The 15,868-nt window shown below is 41.2% G+C and overlaps 8 non-coding genes across 8 annotated transcripts in view; all 8 read left to right on the forward strand.

Moving 5' to 3' along the window:
* Positions 1-13,499: 13,499 nt before the first annotated feature.
* On the forward strand, positions 13,500-13,618 carry LOC133436644 (5S ribosomal RNA). Its single transcript, XR_009780171.1, has one exon. It is a non-coding gene; the product is annotated as a 5S ribosomal RNA (ribosomal RNA).
* A 217-nt stretch (positions 13,619-13,835) lies between these two features.
* On the forward strand, positions 13,836-13,954 carry LOC133436480 (5S ribosomal RNA). Its single transcript, XR_009780017.1, has one exon. It is a non-coding gene; the product is annotated as a 5S ribosomal RNA (ribosomal RNA).
* Positions 13,955-14,153: 199 nt separating this feature from the next.
* Positions 14,154-14,272, forward strand: LOC133436481 (5S ribosomal RNA). The gene has a single exon (XR_009780018.1). It is a non-coding gene; the product is annotated as a 5S ribosomal RNA (ribosomal RNA).
* Positions 14,273-14,471: 199 nt separating this feature from the next.
* LOC133436607 (5S ribosomal RNA) lies at positions 14,472-14,590 on the forward strand. The gene has a single exon (XR_009780137.1). It is a non-coding gene; the product is annotated as a 5S ribosomal RNA (ribosomal RNA).
* Positions 14,591-14,807: 217 nt separating this feature from the next.
* On the forward strand, positions 14,808-14,926 carry LOC133436651 (5S ribosomal RNA). The gene has a single exon (XR_009780178.1). It is a non-coding gene; the product is annotated as a 5S ribosomal RNA (ribosomal RNA).
* A 199-nt stretch (positions 14,927-15,125) lies between these two features.
* LOC133436650 (5S ribosomal RNA) lies at positions 15,126-15,244 on the forward strand. Its single transcript, XR_009780177.1, has one exon. It is a non-coding gene; the product is annotated as a 5S ribosomal RNA (ribosomal RNA).
* A 199-nt stretch (positions 15,245-15,443) lies between these two features.
* Positions 15,444-15,562, forward strand: LOC133436608 (5S ribosomal RNA). Its single transcript, XR_009780138.1, has one exon. It is a non-coding gene; the product is annotated as a 5S ribosomal RNA (ribosomal RNA).
* Positions 15,563-15,762: 200 nt separating this feature from the next.
* Positions 15,763-15,868, forward strand: part of LOC133436567 (5S ribosomal RNA) — a 119-nt gene continuing 13 nt past the window's right edge. Inside the window, exon 1 of the ribosomal RNA XR_009780099.1 lies at positions 15,763-15,868. This exon is cut by the window's right edge and continues 13 nt beyond it. This is a non-coding gene — a ribosomal RNA (5S ribosomal RNA).

Genomic DNA, 15,868 nt, shown 5'->3' on the forward strand with positions numbered 1-15,868 from the left:
TTTTTAAGGCCAGCTATTGAAAACGTCAGAAAATTGGAGAAAGGAGTCTATGTAGTTGATTTGAGGGACTCATTTCATTATTGGACTCACCAAACCACTTACAGTGTTTCAGGTACAAAATGACCGTTTCTCGCTGAGAAAATGCCAAAAAGCGGATTTCTGTAATAACATTGTTTTACCTTCTGATTTTTTAAGGCCAGCTATTGAAAACGTCAGAAAATTGGAGAAAGGAGTCTATGTAGTTGATTTGAGGGACTCATTTCATTATTGGACTCACCAAACCACTTACAGTGTTTCAGGTACAAAATGACCGTTTCTCGCTGAGAAAATGCTAAAAAGCGGATTTCTGTAATAACATTGTTTTACCTTCTGATTTTTCAAGGCAAGCTATTGAAAACGTCAGAAAATTGGAGAAAGGAGTCTATGTAGTTGATTTGAGAGACTCATTTCATTATTGGACTCACCAAACCACTTACAGTGTTTCAGGTACAAAATGACTGTTTCTCGCTGAGAAATTGCCAAAAAGCGGATTTCTGTCATAACATTGATTTACCTTCTGATTTTTTAAGGCAAGCTATTGAAAACGTTAGAAAATTGGAGAAAGGAGTCTATGTAGTTGATTTGAGAGACTCATTTCATTATTGGACTCACCAAACCACTTACAGTGTTTCAGGTTCAAAATGACTGTTTCTCGCTGAGAAACTGCCAAAAAGCGGATTTCTGTAATAACATTGTTTCAAGTGTCTGAGAGAGCTTAGCAAGGGGCCTCGCATTGACCATTACTTCCTTAGAGGTAGGGCAAATCAGTCGACTGAAGCCCAGTGGCAGGATATTCACCACAGTCCACAGGGTATCAGAACCCCAGACGAAGCTCAATCAAGCACAGATCCATTTATGAACATCAGCCCAGAGCCCATCCAGCCACAGACAGCAGTAGAGCGGAGGCTGACTGGACGAAAACCTCAAATCTTGTGACCTAAATCCTGTCAGAAAAAGGAGTGGGAAACCACAGACACAGACCTCGTCCACCTTTTAGAAGGTCTGAAAGGGGGTGTGGAGAAAAAACTGGACAAGATCGGAGAGACCATTTATAGCTATGGAGCAGAGAGATTTGGTGTGAAACGTGAGAACTTGCAGACACAGAAGGAACCATCTGCTCATCTCAAGTCCAGGAGACAACAAGAGATTCAGAGACTCGTGAAAGAAAGGAGGTGCCTGAGGAAACAATGGAAGAAGGCCACGGAAGTGGAAAGGAAAGGCCTTGGGGCACTACAGGGCGACATCAAGCAGCGTCTGGCAGCACTGCGAAGAGCAGAATGCCTGAGAAGGCAACATAAGAAGAGAGAGCGAACGAGGACTGCCTTCTACAGACATCCCTATAAATTTGTTAAGGACCTCTTTGTCAGGGAGAAATCTGGGACCCTCAAAGTACCCATAAGAGAACTGGAAGAACATCTTCGGAAGACCTACTCCGACAAACAGAGGCATGTGCCAGCCAGCATTCCAGAGGATATGCCACCCATCCAACCACCTGAGCACCAGATGGAAACAAGGCCCCCCACATGGAGCGAAGTTGAGAGCACAGTAAAACGGGCAAGAACAGCTTCAGCCCCGGGGCCCAACGGCATTCCATACAGGGTGTATAAGAACACGCCAGGCGTCTTGAAATACCTCTGGAAGCTTATGAAAGTGGCATGGGAAAAAGGAATGATACCAAAGGCATGGCGACGGGCAGGAGGGATCCTGATTCCCAAAGAGAAGAATTCCTCAACCATCGAGCAGTTTCGCCAGATCAGCCTTCTCAATGTGGAAGGAAAGATTTTCTTCAGTGTCGTGGCCCGTAGGCTCTCAGCATTCCTGCTGGCGAACAACTTTGTTGACACCTCAGTGCAAAAGGCAGGGATAATTGGGTTCTCAGGTTGCTTGGAACACACAAATGTCATCTGGCACCAAGTACAGATGGCCAAGAAGGAGAAGAAAGACCTGCATGTGGTGTTTTTAGATCTTGCCAATGCCTTCGGGTCAGTGCCTCATGAGATCTTGTGGACAGCGTTCAACTTCTTTCAAGTGCCAGAGGGCATCACAAGTCTAGTCAAAGCCTACTTCCAGGATCTCCAATTCTGTGTTACAGCACAGGATAGTACAACTGCCTGGCAGGACCTTGAGATAGGCATTATGGCGGGCTGCACCATCTCGCCACTGGTGTTTACAATGGCAATGGAGCTACTTATTCGTGCATCACGATGGGCGGTTGGAGGAGAACGATTGAGAGCGGGCTCCGTCTTCCCCCAATCAGGGCGTACATGGACGACATGACGACAATAACAACAACGGTCGCATGTACCAAACGTCTGCTGGAGAAACTCCGGGGAAACATCAAATGGGCACGAATGGAGATTAAACCCAGCAAATCCCGTAGCATCTCCATTGTCAAAGGTAAGCTCACCAATGCAAGGTTCTATGTGGACGACCAGCCAATCCCAACAGTTCTGGAGAAGCCTATCAAAAGCCTTGGCCGATGGTATAGCGCAGAACTTAAAGACTCTGAGCAGGTGGAACAACTCAGGCAGGATACAATCAGCGGCCTCAAGCAGATTAACAACACTGCTCTCCCTGGAAAATTGAAGCTATGGTGCTTTAAGTTTGGGCTGCTACCTCGCCTCATGTGGCCAATTTCCATCTATGAGGTCACCTTATCTCATGTCAATCGGCTTGAGAGACTGGTGAATGCCCAAGTGAGGAAGTGGCTTGGACTGCCGAGATGCCTTTCCAGCATAGGCCTGTATGGCAATGGAGCGCTCTCCCTTCCAATCTCAAGCCTGGTGGAGGAGTACAAATGTGCCAAAACAAGGGTGGAAATGACTCTTACAGAATCCCGGGACCCATGCGTCAGAGATGCGGCTCCAAACCTGGCAACAGGGAGGAAATGGAAACCATCTGCAGCAGTAGCAGTGGCAAAGACCACCCTCAGACACCGGGATATAGTGGGACGAGTCCAACATGGCAGAGGGGGTCTTGGCCTGGAAGCAACAACACCCGCTTGGCAAAAGGCTACTCCGTCTGAACGGCGACACATGGTGGTTGAGGAGGTGCGCAACCAGGAGGAGGCAGCCAGGTGTGCCAAGGCAGTCTCCCAAGCCCAGCAAGGACGCTGGATGAGGTGGGAGGGTGTGGAGAGGAGGAAAATCACGTGGAATGAGATGTGGAGCATGGAGGCTAATAGGCTCAGCTTCATCATCAGAGCCACTTATGATGTCCTGCCCTCTCCAACCAACCTACATCTCTGGTATGGAGAGGACCCAGCCTGCCTGCAGTGTGCAGCCCCAGCAACCCTCAAACACATCCTGGTGGGTTGCAAGACCAGCCTGACTCAAGGAAGATACACCTGGCGCCATAACCAAGTGTTGAAGGGCTTGGCTGCCGAACTTGAGGACAAGAGGGTCACCATCAACGCCATGCCTTTCAAAACCCAGACCACCCTCCCACGGAAGACAACATTCGTCCGACAAGGGGAGAAACGGAGAACCAAGCCATCACCTCCAAACTCAGGCCCACTGGACACAGCCCGGGATTGGGAAATGCGGGTAGACCTCAGCCAGAGGCTCACTTTCCCGCCAGAAATCGCAGCAACCAACCTGCGCCCAGATTTGGTCCTCTGGTCCAAGTCCTGCCGGCGTGTCTTCATTGTGGAGCTGACTGTCCCGTGGGAGGATAACATCGACGAAGCATTCGAAAGAAAAAGGCTGCGTTATGCTAACCTAGCAGCTGATGCTGAGGCGCGGGGATGGAACGTAAAGGTGTGGCCAGTGGAGGTTGGCTGCCGAGGCTTTGTAGCCAGGTCCACCACACGGCTCCTGAAGGAAGTTGGGATCAGAGGACAGGCCCAGCGGAAGGCAATAAAATAACTTGCCAAAGCAGCCGAACAGAGCAGTCACTGGCTGTGGCTGAAACGGAGGGATGCAACATGGGCTGTTTGATGACCACGGGGTGCCACCATATGACACACACCCAGGTCTGATCAGCCTGTGGCAGGCCAACCTTGGAAGAGGGTGTATTGTGTTAAGAGGCCGAAACACCTGATGAAGACAAGGCACACAACTGATGACGTGTAGATTTGGTGGTGCCCCGCGATCCTGTCCAAACTCCACCCCACAGTCATGTCCGATAGGAGTTATCGTGCTGATATATTTTAGGGATATTAACAGCTAGTCCTATTAAGAATCCTACCTTCTGATTTTTTAAGGCAAGCTATTGAAAACGTCAGAAAATTGGAGAAAGGAGTCTATGTAGTTGATTTGAGGGACTCATTTCATTATTGGACTCACCAAACCACTTACAGTGTTTCAGGTACAAAATGACCGTTTCTCGCTGAGAAAATGCCAAAAAGCGGATTTCTGTAATAACATTGTTTTACCTTCTGATTTTTTAAGGCAAGCTATTGAAAACGTTAGAAAATTGGAAAAAGGAGTCTATGTAGTTGATTTGAGAGACTCATTTCATTATTGGACTCACCAAACCACTTACAGTGTTTCAGGTACAAAATGACTGTTTCTCGCTGAGAAAATGCAAAAAAGCGGATTTCTGTCATAACATTGATTTACCTTCTGATTTTTTAAGGCAAGCTATTGAAAACGTCAGAAAATTGGAGAAAGGAGTCTATGTAGTTGATTTGAGGGAGTCATTTCATTATTGGACTCACCAAACCACTTACAGTGTTTCAGGTACAAAATGACCGTTTCTCGCTGAGAAAATGCCAAAAAGCGGATTTCTGTCATAACATTGTTTTACCTTCTGATTTTTTAAGGCAAGCTATTGAAAACGTTAGAAAATTGGAGAAAGGTGTCTATGTAGTTGATTTGAGCGACTCATTTCATTATTGGACTCACCAAACCACTTACAGTGTTTCAGGTACAAAATGACTGTTTCTCGCTGAGAAAATGCAAAAAAGCGGATTTCTGTCATAACATTGATTTACCTTCTGATTTTTCAAGGCAAGCTATTGAAAACGTCAGAAAATTGGAGAAAGGAGTCTATGTAGTTGATTTGAGGGACTCATTTCATTATTGGACTCACCAAACCACTTACAGTGTTTCAGGTACAAAATGACCGTTTCTCGCTGAGAAAATGCCAAAAAACGGATTTCTGTAATAACATTGTTTTACCTTCTGATTTTTTAAGGCAAGCTATCGAAAACGTTAGAAAATTGGAAAAAGGAGTCTATGTAGTTGATTTGAGAGACTCATTTCATTATTGGACTCACCAAACCACTTACAGTGTTTCAGGTACAAAATGACCGTTTCTCGCTGAGAAAATGCCAAAAAGCGGATTTCTGTCATAACATTGATTTACCTTCTGATTTTTTAAGGCAAGCTATTGAAAACGTTAGAAAATTGGAGAAAGGTGTCTATGTAGTTGATTTGAGCGACTCATTTCATTATTGGACTCACCAAACCACTTACAGTGTTTCAGGTACAAAATGACTGTTTCTCGCTGAGAAAATGCCAAAAAGCGGATTTCTGTCATAACATTGTTTTACCTTCTGATTTTTTAAGGCAAGCTATTGAAAACTTAGAAAATTGGAAAAAGGAGTCTATGTAGTTGATTTGAGAGACTCATTTCATTATTGGACTCACCAAACCACTTACAGTGTTTCAGGTACAAAATGACTGTTTCTCGCTGAGAAAATGCAAAAAAGCGGATTTCTGTCATAACATTGATTTACCTTCTGATTTTTTAAAGCAAGCTATTGAAAACGTCAGAAAATTGGAGAAAGGAGTCTATGTAGTTGATTTGAGGGACTCATTTCATTATTGGACTCACCAAACCACTTACAGTGTTTCAGGTACAAAATGACCGTTTCTCGCTGAGAAAATGCCAAAAAGCGGATTTCTGTCATAACATTGATTTACCTTCTGATTTTTTAAGGCAAGCTATTGAAAACGTTAGAAAATTGGAGAAAGGTGTCTATGTAGTTGATTTGAGCGACTCATTTCATTATTGGACTCACCAAACCACTTACAGTGTTTCAGGTACAAAATGACTGTTTCTCGCTGAGAAAATGCCAAAAAGCGGATTTCTGTCATAACATTGATTTACCTTCTGATTTTTCAAGGCAAGCTATTGAAAACGTCAGAAAATTGGAGAAATGAGTCTATGTAGTTGATTTGAGAGACTCATTTCATTATTGGACTCACCAAACCACTTACAGTGTTTCAGGTACAAAATGACTGTTTCTCGCTGAGAAAATGCCAAAAAGCGGATTTCTGTCATAACATTGATTTACCTTCTGATTTTTCAAGGCAAGCTATTGAAAACGTCAGAAAATTGGAGAAAGGAGTCTATGTAGTTGATTTGAGAGACTCATTTCATTATTGGACTCACCAAACCACTTACAGTGTTTCAGGTACAAAATGACCGTTTCTCGCTGAGAAAATGCCAAAAAGCGGATTTCTGTAATAACATTGATTTACCTTCTGATTTTTCAAGGCAAGCTATTGAAAACGTCAGAAAATTGGAGAAAGGAGTCTATGTAGTTGATTTGAGAGACTCATTTCATTATTGGACTCACCAAACCACTTACAGTGTTTCAGGTACAAAATGACTGTTTCTCGCTGAGAAAATGCCAAAAAGCGGATTTCTGTCATAACATTGATTTACCTTCTGATTTTTCAAGGCAAGCTATTGAAAACGTCAGAAAATTGGAGAAAGGAGTCTATATAGTTGATTTGAGCGACTCATTCCATTATTGGACTCACCAAACCACTTACAGTGTTTCAGGTACAAAATGACTGTTTCTCGCTGAGAAAATGCCAAAAAGCGGATTTCTGTCATAACATTGATTTACCTTCTGATTTTTTAAGGCAAGCTATTGAAAACGTTAGAAAATTGGAGAAAGGTGTCTATGTATTTGATTTGAGAGACTCATTTCATTATTGGACTCACCAAACCACTTACAGTGTTTCAGGTACAAAATGACTGTTTCTCGCTGAGAAACTGCCAAAAAGCGGATTTCTGTCATAACATTGATTTACCTTCTGATTTTTTAAGGCAAGCTATTGAAAACGTCAGAAAATTGGAGAAAATAGTCTATGTAGTTTGATTTGAGAGACTCATTTCATTATTGGACTCACCAAACCACTTACAGTGTTTCAGGTACAAAATGACTGTTTCTCGCTGAGAAAATGCCAAAAAGGGGATTTCTGTCATAACATTGATTTACCTTCTGATTTTTTAAGGCAAGCTATTGAAAACGTCAGAAAATTGGAGAAAGGAGTCTATGAAGTTGATTTTAGGGACTCATTTCATTATTGGACTCACCAAACCACTTACAGTGTTTCAGGTACAAAATGACCGTTTCTCGCTGAGAAAATGCCAAAAAGCGGATTTCTGTAATAACATTGTTTTACCTTCTGATTTTTTAAGGCAAAGCTATTGAAAACGTTAGAAAATTGGAAAAAGGAATCTATGTAGTTGATTTGAGAGACTCATTTCATTATTGGACTCACCAAACCACTTACAGTGTTTCAGGTACAAAATGACTGTTTCTCGCTGAGAAAATGCCAAAAAGCGGATTTCTGTCATTACATTGATTTACCTTCTGATTTTTTTAAGGCAAGCTATTGAAAACGTCAGAAAATTGGAGAAAGGAGTCTATGTAGTTGATTTGAGGGACTCACTTCATTATTGGACTCACCAAACCACTTACAGTGTTTCAGGTACAAAATGACCGTTTCTCGCTGAGAAAATGCCAAAAAGCGGATTTCTGTAATAACATTGTTTTACCTTCTGATTTTTTAAGGCAAGCTATTGAAAACGTTAGAAAATTGGAAAAAGGAGTCTATGTAGTTGATTTGAGAGACTCATTTCATTATTGGACTCACCAAACCACTTACAGTGTTTCAGGTACAAAATGACTGTTTCTCGCTGAGAAAATGCCAAAAAGCGGATTTCTGTCATAACATTGATTTACCTTCTGATTTTTCAAGGCAAGCTATTGAAAACGTCAGAAAATTGGAGAAAGGAGTCTATGTAGTTGATTTGAGGGACTCATTTCATTATTGGACTCACCAAACCACTTACAGTGTTTCAGGTACAAAATGACTGTTTCTCGCTGAGAAAATGCCAAAAAGCGGATTTCTGTAATAACATTGTTTTACCTTCTGATTTTTTAAGGCAAGCTATTGAAAACGTTAGAAAATTGGAGAAAGGTGTCTATGTAGTTGATTTGAGCGACTCATTTCATTATTGGACTCACCAAACCACTTACAGTGTTTCAGGTACAAAATGACTGTTTCTCGCTGAGAAAATGCAAAAAAGCGGATTTCTGTCATAACATTGATTTACCTTCTGATTTTTCAAGGCAAGCTATTGAAAACGTCAGAAAATTGGAGAAAGGAGTCTATGTAGTTGATTTGAGGGACTCATTTCATTATTGGACTCACCAAACCACTTACAGTGTTTCAGGTACAAAATGACCGTTTCTCGCTGAGAAAATGCCAAAAAACGGATTTCTGTAATAACATTGTTTTACCTTCTGATTTTTTAAGGCAAGCTATCGAAAACGTTAGAAAATTGGAAAAAGGAGTCTATGTAGTTGATTTGAGAGACTCATTTCATTATTGGACTCACCAAACCACTTACAGTGTTTCAGGTACAAAATGACCGTTTCTCGCTGAGAAAATGCCAAAAAGCGGATTTCTGTCATAACATTGATTTACCTTCTGATTTTTTAAGGCAAGCTATTGAAAACGTTAGAAAATTGGAGAAAGGTGTCTATGTAGTTGATTTGAGCGACTCATTTCATTATTGGACTCACCAAACCACTTACAGTGTTTCAGGTACAAAATGACTGTTTCTCGCTGAGAAAATGCCAAAAAGCGGATTTCTGTCATAACATTGTTTTACCTTCTGATTTTTTAAGGCAAGCTATTGAAAACTTAGAAAATTGGAAAAAGGAGTCTATGTAGTTGATTTGAGAGACTCATTTCATTATTGGACTCACCAAACCACTTACAGTGTTTCAGGTACAAAATGACTGTTTCTCGCTGAGAAAATGCAAAAAAGCGGATTTCTGTCATAACATTGATTTACCTTCTGATTTTTTAAAGCAAGCTATTGAAAACGTCAGAAAATTGGAGAAAGGAGTCTATGTAGTTGATTTGAGGGACTCATTTCATTATTGGACTCACCAAACCACTTACAGTGTTTCAGGTACAAAATGACCGTTTCTCGCTGAGAAAATGCCAAAAAGCGGATTTCTGTCATAACATTGATTTACCTTCTGATTTTTTAAGGCAAGCTATTGAAAACGTTAGAAAATTGGAGAAAGGTGTCTATGTAGTTGATTTGAGCGACTCATTTCATTATTGGACTCACCAAACCACTTACAGTGTTTCAGGTACAAAATGACTGTTTCTCGCTGAGAAAATGCCAAAAAGCGGATTTCTGTCATAACATTGATTTACCTTCTGATTTTTCAAGGCAAGCTATTGAAAACGTCAGAAAATTGGAGAAATGAGTCTATGTAGTTGATTTGAGAGACTCATTTCATTATTGGACTCACCAAACCACTTACAGTGTTTCAGGTACAAAATGACTGTTTCTCGCTGAGAAAATGCCAAAAAGCGGATTTCTGTCATAACATTGATTTACCTTCTGATTTTTCAAGGCAAGCTATTGAAAACGTCAGAAAATTGGAGAAAGGAGTCTATGTAGTTGATTTGAGAGACTCATTTCATTATTGGACTCACCAAACCACTTACAGTGTTTCAGGTACAAAATGACCGTTTCTCGCTGAGAAAATGCCAAAAAGCGGATTTCTGTAATAACATTGATTTACCTTCTGATTTTTCAAGGCAAGCTATTGAAAACGTCAGAAAATTGGAGAAAGGAGTCTATGTAGTTGATTTGAGAGACTCATTTCATTATTGGACTCACCAAACCACTTACAGTGTTTCAGGTACAAAATGACTGTTTCTCGCTGAGAAAATGCCAAAAAGCGGATTTCTGTCATAACATTGATTTACCTTCTGATTTTTCAAGGCAAGCTATTGAAAACGTCAGAAAATTGGAGAAAGGAGTCTATATAGTTGATTTGAGCGACTCATTCCATTATTGGACTCACCAAACCACTTACAGTGTTTCAGGTACAAAATGACTGTTTCTCGCTGAGAAAATGCCAAAAAGCGGATTTCTGTCATAACATTGATTTACCTTCTGATTTTTTAAGGCAAGCTATTGAAAACGTTAGAAAATTGGAGAAAGGTGTCTATGTATTTGATTTGAGAGACTCATTTCATTATTGGACTCACCAAACCACTTACAGTGTTTCAGGTACAAAATGACTGTTTCTCGCTGAGAAACTGCCAAAAAGCGGATTTCTGTCATAACATTGATTTACCTTCTGATTTTTTAAGGCAAGCTATTGAAAACGTCAGAAAATTGGAGAAAATAGTCTATGTAGTTTGATTTGAGAGACTCATTTCATTATTGGACTCACCAAACCACTTACAGTGTTTCAGGTACAAAATGACTGTTTCTCGCTGAGAAAATGCCAAAAAGGGGATTTCTGTCATAACATTGATTTACCTTCTGATTTTTTAAGGCAAGCTATTGAAAACGTCAGAAAATTGGAGAAAGGAGTCTATGAAGTTGATTTTAGGGACTCATTTCATTATTGGACTCACCAAACCACTTACAGTGTTTCAGGTACAAAATGACCGTTTCTCGCTGAGAAAATGCCAAAAAGCGGATTTCTGTAATAACATTGTTTTACCTTCTGATTTTTTAAGGCAAAGCTATTGAAAACGTTAGAAAATTGGAAAAAGGAATCTATGTAGTTGATTTGAGAGACTCATTTCATTATTGGACTCACCAAACCACTTACAGTGTTTCAGGTACAAAATGACTGTTTCTCGCTGAGAAAATGCCAAAAAGCGGATTTCTGTCATTACATTGATTTACCTTCTGATTTTTTTAAGGCAAGCTATTGAAAACGTCAGAAAATTGGAGAAAGGAGTCTATGTAGTTGATTTGAGGGACTCACTTCATTATTGGACTCACCAAACCACTTACAGTGTTTCAGGTACAAAATGACCGTTTCTCGCTGAGAAAATGCCAAAAAGCGGATTTCTGTAATAACATTGTTTTACCTTCTGATTTTTTAAGGCAAGCTATTGAAAACGTTAGAAAATTGGAAAAAGGAGTCTATGTAGTTGATTTGAGAGACTCATTTCATTATTGGACTCACCAAACCACTTACAGTGTTTCAGGTACAAAATGACTGTTTCTCGCTGAGAAAATGCCAAAAAGCGGATTTCTGTCATAACATTGATTTACCTTCTGATTTTTCAAGGCAAGCTATTGAAAACGTCAGAAAATTGGAGAAAGGAGTCTATGTAGTTGATTTGAGGGACTCATTTCATTATTGGACTCACCAAACCACTTACAGTGTTTCAGGTACAAAATGACTGTTTCTCGCTGAGAAAATGCCAAAAAGCGGATTTCTGTAATAACATTGTTTTACCTTCTGATTTTTTAAGGCAAGCTATTGAAAACGTTAGAAAATTGGAAAAAGGAGTCTATGTAGTTGATTTGAGAGACTCATTTCATTATTGGACTCACCAAACCACTTACAGTGTTTCAGGTACAAAATGACTGTTTCTCGCTGAGAAAATGCCAAAAAGCGGATTTCTGTCATAACATTGATTTACCTTCTGATTTTTCAAGGCAAGCTATTGAAAACGTCAGAAAATTGGAGAAAGGAGTCTATGTAGTTGATTTGAGAGACTCATTTCATTATTGGACTCACCAAACCACTTACAGTGTTTCAGGTACAAAATGACCGTTTCTCGCTGAGAAAATGCCAAAAAGCGGATTTCTGTAATAACATTGTTTTACCTTCTGATTTTTTAAGGCAAGCTATTGAAAACGTCAGAAAATTGGAGAAAGGCGTCTATGTAGTTGATATGAGGGACTCATTTCATTATTGGACTCACCAAACCACTTACAGTGTTTCAGGTACAAAATGACCGTTTCTCGCTGAGAAAATTCCAAAAAGCGGATTTCTGTCATAACATTGATTTACCTTCTGATTTTTCAAGGCAAGCTATTGAAAACGTCAGAAAATTGGAGAAAGGAGTCTATGTAGTTGATTTGAGAGACTCATTTCATTATTGGACTCACCAAACCACACACACACACACACACATACACACAGCTGTGATAAATGTCACGCAAAAACCAGCCTCCCTGTCTTACTGGGGCAAGATCTTTCCACAGAAAGAGGGGAGGAAAATTTGGGAAAGGTGGAAATTGAAGGGAAACAGCATTGAGGCTGAGGATAACGACTTCAAAATAAGACACAATAAAATATTTACAAAAGTGATTTTGCACCAATTCGACAGGGAGGTTAGTAGGGATTGTGATATCTGCGGTTTATTCCCGGAGACTCTGCTACACATCTATGACGTGTGTCCTGAGCTGACCGGTTTTCTGGGCGCGTTGAAAAAATGTTTGGTCGATAAATTGGGAATGGTGTGGGACGGGAGGGATTCGTGGGAGTTTTTTCTTTTGTTTGGGGAATGGGAACACAGTAAGGTGAAGAATGTAGCCTTATGTAAATTCCTATTAAGCCATGCCCGATGGGCTATAAAGACACGCAGGAACATAGCACACTTCGAACAAAGAGTTGTTGAAATTTGGCCCATATTCCAAAATATAGTGAAAAATCAAATTACATTTCGTTTAATTCATGGAGACGAGAAATTTGAACGGTCTTTTGTGGAAAATGGTAATCTTCTGTCCCTGGGCAGGGATAAAAGAATTATATGGAAATGGTGAAGGGGTTGTGCGGTTGTTGGCGGTGTCATGTATGTGATTAAGTGGGATTGTAAATAGCTACTAGTATAGCTAGAGTACATGGTGATTAGGAGCTCGTAGAGTGAGAACTGTGTGCAGTTGATAGGAATTTTCTGTGTGTTAATTTTGCTAAATGGGTGATGTTTTGTTCTTTAAACATGACTGTGTAATCATGGAGGTTTTTATTTTGGGAGCTCGAATGTAATATTTTGTTTTTTCTTTCTTTGATGGGAAAAAGAGACCCAATTGTTGTTATACGGTATGATGAAAATATTTGTTTTCAAAGCAAAATGTAAACAAAAGTATATTTTTTAAATGTAAAATATATTTTCACAATAAAAGACAAAAAAAAAAATCTCGTCTGATCTCGGAAGCTAAGCAGGGTCGGGCCTGGTTAGTACTTGGATGGGAGACCGCCTGGGAATACCAGGTGCTGTAAGCTTTTTCAACCAGCAGAGAGCGCTCTCGCTTAATCTACCCACACATATTTCAACGTGGTAACAGCGACAGCTCACGTCCTAAAGTGTTTTGCACATGGTTAAGGCACTTTAACTCCAACAAATAAAACCAACAAATCAATGACTTATATTCTATGACTTATCTTCAACTCCATATAAGAGGTATTTCAAGCTGCAGCTTCTGCTTACGGCCATACCAGCCTGGATGCGCCCGATCTCGTCTGATCTCGGAAGCTAAGCAGGGTCGGGCATGGTTAGTACTTGAATGGGAGACCACCTGGGAATACCAGGTGCTGCAAGCTTTTTCAACCAGCAGAGAGCGCTCTCGCTTAATCTACCCACACAAATTTCAACGTGGTAACAGCGACAGCTCACGTCCTAATGTGTTTTGCACATGGTTAAGGCACTTTAACTCCAACAAATAAGCGCTTCTAAATTATTATCACCAACAAATCAATGACTTATATTATATGACTTATCTTCAACTCCATATAAGAGTTATTTCAAGCAGCAGATTCTGCTTACGGCCATACCAGCCTGGATGCGCCCGATCTCGTCTGATCTCGGAAGCTAAGCAGGGTCGGGCCTGGTTAGTACTTGGATGGGAGACCGCCTGGGAATACCAGGTGCTGTAAGCATTTTCAACCAGCAGAGAGCGCCCTCGCTTAATCTACCCACACATATTTCAACGTGGTAACAGCGACAGCTCACGTCCTAAAGTGTTTTGCACATGGTTAAGGCACTTTAACTCCAACAAATAAAACCAACAAATCAATGACTTATATTGTATGACTTATCTTCAATTCCATATAAGAGGTATTTCAAGCAGCAGATTCTGCTTACGGCCATACCAGCCTGGATGCGCCCGATCTCGTCTGATCTCGGAAGCTAAGCAGGGTCGGGCCTGGTTAGTACTTGGATGGGAGACCGCCTGGGAATACCAGGTGCTGTAAGCATTTTCAACCAGCAGAGAGCGCCCTCGCTTAATCTACCCACACATATTTCAACGTGGTAACAGCGACAGCTCACGTCCTAAAGTGTTTTGCACATGGTTAAGGCACTTTAACTCCAACAAATAAAACCAACAAATCAATGACTTATATTCTATGACTTATCTTCAACTCCATATAAGAGGTATTTCAAGCTGCAGCTTCTGCTTACGGCCATACCAGCCTGGATGCGCCCGATCTCGTCTGATCTCGGAAGCTAAGCAGGGTCGGGCCTAGTTAGTACTTGGATGGGAGACCGCCTGGGAATACCAGGTACTGTAAGCTTTTTCAACCAACAGAGAGCGCTCTCGCTTAATCTACCCACACATATTTCAACGTGGTAACAGCGACAGCTCACGTCCTAAAGTGTTTTGCACATGGTTAATGCACTTTAACTCCAACAAATAAGCGCTTCTAAATTATTATCACCAACAAATCAATGACTTATATTATATGACTTATCTTCAACTCCATATAAGAGGTATTTCAAGCTCCAGCTTCTGCTTACGGCCATACCAGCCTGGATGCGCCCGATCTCGTCTGATCTCGGAAGCTAAGCAGGGTCGGGCCTGGTTAGTACTTGGATGGGAGACCGCCTGGGAATACCAGGTGCTGTAAGCTTTTTCAACCAGCAGAGAACGCTCTCGCTTAATCTACCCACACATATTTCAACGTGGTAACAGCGACAGCTCACGTCCTAAAGTGTTTTGCACATGGTTAAGGCACTTTAACTCCAACAAATAAAACCAACAAATCAATGACTTATATTCTATGACTTATCTTCAACTCCATATCAGAGGTATTTCAAGCTGCAGCTTCTGCTTACGGCCATAACAGCCTGGATGCGCCCGATCTCGTCTGATCTCGGAAGCTAAGCAGGGTCGGGCCTGGTTAGTACTTGGATGGGAGACCGCCTGGGAATACAAGGTGCTGTAAGCTTTTTCAACCAGCAGAGAACGCTCTCGCTTAATCTACCCACACATATTTCAACGTGGTAACAGCGACAGCTCACGTCCTAAAGTGTTTTGCACATGGTTAAGGCACTTTAACTCCAACAAATAAAACCAACAAATCAATGACTTATATTCTATGACTTATCTTCAACTCCATATCAGAGGTATTTCAAGCTGCAGCTTCTGCTTACGGCCATACCAGCCTGTATGCGCCCGATCTCGTCTGATCTCGGAAGCTAAGCAGGGTCGGGCCTGGTTAGTACTTGGATGGGAGACCGCCTGGGAATACAAGGTGCTGTAAGCTTTTTCAACCAGCAGAGAACGCTCTCGCTTAATCTACCCACACATATTTCAACGTGGTAACAGCGACAGCTCACGTCCTAAAGTGTTTTGCACATGGTTAAGGCACTTTAATTCCAAACAAATAAAACCAAAAAATCAATGACTCATATTCTATGACTTATCTTCAACTCCATATAAGAGGTATTTCAAGCAGGAGCTTCTGCTTACGGCCATACCAGCCTGGATGCGCCCAATCTCGTCTGATCTCGGAAGCTAAGCAGGGTAGGGCCTGGTTAGTACTTGGATGGGAGACCGCCTGGGAATACCA

Source organism: Cololabis saira, unplaced genomic scaffold (assembly GCF_033807715.1).
Source record: "Cololabis saira isolate AMF1-May2022 unplaced genomic scaffold, fColSai1.1 scf060, whole genome shotgun sequence".
NCBI lineage: Eukaryota > Metazoa > Chordata > Actinopteri > Beloniformes > Belonidae > Cololabis > Cololabis saira.